The sequence below is a fragment of the Halyomorpha halys genome, unplaced genomic scaffold (genome assembly GCF_000696795.3).
Source record: "Halyomorpha halys isolate HHAL.00 unplaced genomic scaffold, Hhal_1.1 Scaffold144.1, whole genome shotgun sequence".
Lineage (NCBI taxonomy): Eukaryota > Metazoa > Arthropoda > Insecta > Hemiptera > Pentatomidae > Halyomorpha > Halyomorpha halys.
The window spans coordinates 131081-136971 of record NW_027106983.1 but is presented as its reverse complement, the minus strand read 5'-3'; positions in this window follow the sequence as shown (position 1 = coordinate 136971).

The window sequence follows — 5891 nt, the reverse complement described above, 5'->3', positions numbered from 1 at the left end:
ATATATATATATATTTCACGGTCAACTATCTACACCTCAAAAATGATGTTCATCTATCCTCAGCTAATCTTTCATTTTTTTCAAACATTCTTTAACAAGTGTCTTTCAATGATTATTAAATTTTTAAAAAAGTAAAAATTTTCAAATTTTGTTTATAAATAAATAAATAGTTGTTAGATATCATAGAAACTATGGTTTATTTTTTAATATGTTTTTTTATTATGATTATTGTTTGTTAACTAAAACATAAAAGAACAACAGTTATTAATTTTCTGTTCTGCTGGAATTGTATATAACATCAGCTAGAAAGAATTGTTTTTCATTCTTTACATCATCTCTCAAATGTAATTAAAGGCTAATAAATACGAAAAGGGCTGGGAGAGAAAAACTGTTTATTTTTTTAAATAAAATTAAATAAATTTTGAATGAATTCGGGGGAAAAGAGCATGTGTAAATATTCACACAGGCCTAATCCATTGTCCGTCCCACAATGCGTCATCCGATTTTATCCCTTTTGTTCTTCAATCAAGGTCATCAGATGAATAATTAAGAGTACTGAATGACCAGAAATGTATTTGCTATACCAGAGTAATTGTTCCTCTAAAACAGCTCATATTTCGTAGTTAAATTAGATTTTTACATTAAACCAAATTAAAGTCAAAGATAATTTTAGAATTCATATCATTTCAGTATTAATATTACTTTCATCAAACAATCATGTACTAAAAGGAATCAGATCGAATGTTATTAATCGTTTATCATCTGATATTATTGGATTTTTTTATAAACTATTAAGCAGTAGTAATGTTGGTTTTTACTATCTATAGCGAATCTCGCTTGTAAGATGTTTACAAATGCCCATCATTATATTGGAACTTATTGATTTATTGCCGTAATAAACTTTCTATCAATGCTCCATTATAATGAGAAATTATTGGAAATCTAATGATACTAATTGATTAACGGCCGAGATAATAATCACGTCTAATAACAAAGAGTTAGCGTTAAATTGGAGGAAGTCATGTCCAATACAGCCTCTAAAGGATTCATCAGCTCATCCTAACAATCTATAACACTCTACCTAATGATTTACAATCAGGACCCGGTTTCTTAATGAAGTTAACAATAGCATTAGTTCATAAATTCAATATTACTGATTTACAAACTAAAAATAAAATCTAATTTTTAAAAAACGACTACTGAACTAACTGTCTTCTACTTCTATTTCTTCTTGACAAGAAGAATTCTATTCTTCTGACAAAGGCACAGAAAGATCTCTTCAGTTGTCTGTATTTCTTGAGTATGAATAACATGATCACAGTGATCTACTTGAAGCTATAAAAAAAATAGAAAAAACTATTAGTTCAACTTTCTAATTTTAAAAAACTACTGCCAATTATACGTGTTATAGAGAAAAGTTCTAATAGTATCTTTCAAGAGCACGTTGGACAAATAACACTAAATATTTAATTTTTAATGGAAATTCCTTTTTCATCCTTGCCACCAATATTACGAGGGAGTTAAATAACAGTGGTGCTTATTTGTAGTATTAGTAAAAATATGTTAGTTAACCTGAATATTTAACATCTAAATGATTGATATCTACTAATATATATAATATCTTAACCTTAACAATACACTTTGTAATGATTTATAGGTTTCTTAAACACTTACTGTAATAAAACTTAGGATTGTAGTGAATCATCAGCAATTAATGAAACCAACTAAATTTTATCAATATAAAGCCCACCATTCAATATTACTGAACGCTGTACATACAGGTAAAGCATATAGTACAACTGCCGGAAAGAAAAAAAAGGCAGTTATCTCACCCCAATCTTTGATTACTTCAATAAAAACTATGTATAATTACTAGTCAAAATTGATGAGTCTGCCAAGTATAAATAGGGGGATTAAAAAATGGCGGCTGTTTCAAAACCTTAATTTTAATTCGGAGCTCTATGTCTTAAAAACTACCGACACCACTAGAAAATCTAAGAAAACATTATTTAAAGAAGAGTAAAGTTGCTGAAATATTAGCCCTAAAAGAGCTAATTATGTCCCAATAGTTCTCGAGATATAGCTTTTTAGAAAGCAAAATTTCTTAAAAATCTACTGAAAGATTAGTAGTTAGTTAATTTATTTTGAGATATATATATCTCAGGAGCTATGTGACGAACAGATGTCTATTAGCACCCAAATTAAAGATAGTTTAATGGACTATAAAGAAGTTTATGACCTTTACCTTCGTAGGAATAGTAGTTTTCATGATATTTGCTAAAATATATTGATTTATAGTTGTTCGGACAATGAATTTTATTTATGAAAAACTTTTTTTTCACAAACCATTGGACGTACTGATGTCTGTCAGCGCTCAAATTAAAGCTAATTTAATTTACTACAAAACAATTAATCATGTTTATCTTTGCAGAAGTAGTATTTTCATGATATTTGACAAAATAGACTAACAAAATGTTAATTTCTAGTTGTTCGTATAATATGTTGGATTTTTGAAAAAATATGTCTCTAGATCCATAAGACGCACATATGTCTGCCAACACTCAAAATAAAGGCAATTTAACTTACAATAAAGTAGCTTATGACACTTATCTTCGTAGGTGTGGTAGTTTTTATGGTATTCACTTATGAATATAAATTTTGCAAATGGAAATTTGTCCGAACAATTATAAATCAATTTATTTTAGCAAATTTCATGTAAACTATTACTCCTACGAAGACAAATATCATAAATTACTTTATAGTACATTAAACTAGCTTTAATTTGAGTGCTAATAGACATCTGGGCGTCGCATAGTTCCTAAGATATAGAATTCTCAAAATCTTAACTTAACTACTAATCTTTCAGTAGATTTTTAAGAAAGTTTGCTTTTTAAAAAGCTATATCTAACTATTGGACGTAAATAGCTCTTTTAGGGCTAATATTTCAGCAAATTTACTCTTCTTTAAATAATGTTTTCTTAGGTTTTCTTGTGTTGTTCTTACTTTTTAAGATATAGAGCTCCGAATGAAAAATCAATGTTTTTTTAAGGTTTTGAAACAGCCGCCATTTTTTATTCCCTATACCTATACTTGGCAGACTCATCAATTTTTACTATTAATTATACAAAGTTTTCATTAAAGTAATAAAAAATTGGAGTAAGATAACTGCCTTTTTTCTCCTCTTGTGCTCTTGTACTAATAGGTTTCAGTATTATTGTTACAATATATTACAACAACCATATAATGCGAACGAAATTCGACATCGTACATGAAATAAGCCCGCTAGTAAAAACGAGAATAGATTCTAAAGTCGATGATTCTGAAGACAGCCACTAGTACCCCTCTCATTTAAGGAGGTTATGAAATATAATAAATTAAAAAAAAAAATATTTTGAGCTCAAATTGCTTCAAAACATTCACAGGACATTACTAAGTAACTCGAGATATCGAATTTAAAAATTGATTGTGAAGTTCATACACAGATTGAGCAGGTTATGTGACACCCCTAAACACATTGCCCTCATATCATGTTGTAGTCGGGTAAAAAGTACAAGTATTGATACTTTTTGTTCCATAATTAATTTGATTCCACTATTAGGGAGAATGAGGGTGATCAAAATCCCTGGGCTCTCAGGGGTTCTGGTCACAATTGACCAAAAAATTTATAATAAATAATATCATGTACTTTTATCATATTCTGAACATATAACTAAATTTATAATCATTTATATAATGATAAAAATATTCATTTCATAATAAACCTTAATCTATACACTAATATTATTGACAAAAATAAACACACCTGAAATATTGTGCAGGAGATCGCTGTGTAATTTTGCCCTGGACCAGGGTTTAGCTGAAGGCAGGCCTATCAGTGATTTTAAAGGAATTAAAAAGTATAAATTTACCTGGTACAAACCAAAACACTTATTTCATACTCATGAAGATGGTCAGGATTGCAGTCAAAAAGAACAAAGTTTACAACTATTTTTGTTCTTTTTGACTGCAATCCTGACATCTTCTTCATATTTGAAGTTGTATGGTCAATTTTTTGTATGGTCTATATATACAAAACACTTATAGTATTACTTTCTACTTTTTTATGGAATAGTGTCCAGAATGCATTCTTGTACATTAGAATTTTGTGTGTTTTTGATTAAGTAATAAAATAGATTATGCGTAAAACAAATGCATAATAAAAATATTCTTGACATAATGTGAACTTACTGTAATAATATAAATTAAGGTATAATTGAGGTAGCTAATGTATAGATGTCCCAGTAGCGGATCCAGGAATTTTCTGAAAGGTGTGGGCACCTGTTTAACAGGTGAATTCCATTCACCCACGCAGGGGATCGTCAATCGACCATCTTCCTTTAGAAAAACAAAGCATTCAACTAAATTGAATTTAACAAAGCATTTAGGTTTTGTTAACATGTTCCTTTTTATGGACGTTTTTCTTTTAAGGTGATTTATAGACAAGACCTCAGAACCCTCAGCAATAATTGTGTGATAGGGACATAAGACATGCAACACCTTTAGAACATATAGCTATAAAATATCTATTTAAATAAGCAGGTATACTTCAAATAACTTATTATTATTTATAATTAAATGAGACAAAATTTAACAATATTTTTTATCTATAAATTGCTTTGTAGTAAAGAAATTCATTTTCAACTTAGGCCACCTATTAATTTAGGTAAATTATTAATTTACTATTCTCATGGCCACCACCAGTAGTCATCATGTTAGGCAGTTAGGGTCCCTAGGACACTGCCAACAATAAATACAACAATAAAAGGCTTTTGTTTATGCAATAGAAATCATCTTTAAACAAAAATATGTGTTCGTTAACCTTTCATATGAGATTTGAGGGAAAGAGATGAGAATGACATAACTAATGTAAGAAATTTTTCAAATGTTTAAACTACTTCCTGTATTATTAATGATGAGTTGATAATTGACCATGTGAGGAGAAAGTGATTGTGGGTGCGGTCAGTGAAGAACAAAAATAAGTAAACACTTATTTATTATTAATAAATAAGTACATTTTGGCCAGAATTTCAGGCCTTCATCAGGGCTAAGTACAAAAACAAGTAACAACCACGTTGATTAAATGAAAGTACATAATTTCCTGCATTATTGTAATCAGGTTGACTTTTAACATATTTTTGGGTTTCAGAGCCCCTACCTAAAACAATGTATTTTGGGTTTATATGATGAAGCCTACAAATCCAAAAGAAAAATAATGAAGGTTGTATTAGAGGTGTCCAGATCTCATGCATTCTTATTATACTATTATTTTATTTTTTTTTATTTTTGGAAAAATTATTCCACAGTTAATAGATATGTATCGGATATTTCTGCTTATAAGCAAATAAAATAAGTAAAAATTAGTTTCAGTTGTGATTATTATATTTCCAAACAAACTGCTTTCCTGAAAATGATGATTCACATTTTTTCCATATTTCTATTGGAAATACTTGGTCATGTTGTCTGGAAGTGTGTAGTTCACTGACAAAGACCTTAGAAATATTGTTGACATCACATATTCTAAGTTTCATATTGATGATTTCACTACCTTAATTTTTTCATCGATTTCATAACGAGTATGAAATTTTCTGGCCATCAGATGGGATGGTATAGTTTTAGCCTTAATTACTTAGTAAGAAATCCTCAAGAGTCCTTGAATCTTTCCTCTGTCTCCATGGCTAATGATTAGGGATGATCAACACTAAATCATAGAGACCATCTTAACTGTTTGATTACTTGAAAATAATATTGAGGGATATAATGTCTAAATAGAATTTTCTTTTAGGTTGACTGTTGAAATACTTGGATGTCTTAAAGAAACTAGAAACAAAATATTAAAAAATCCAGATTGTAGA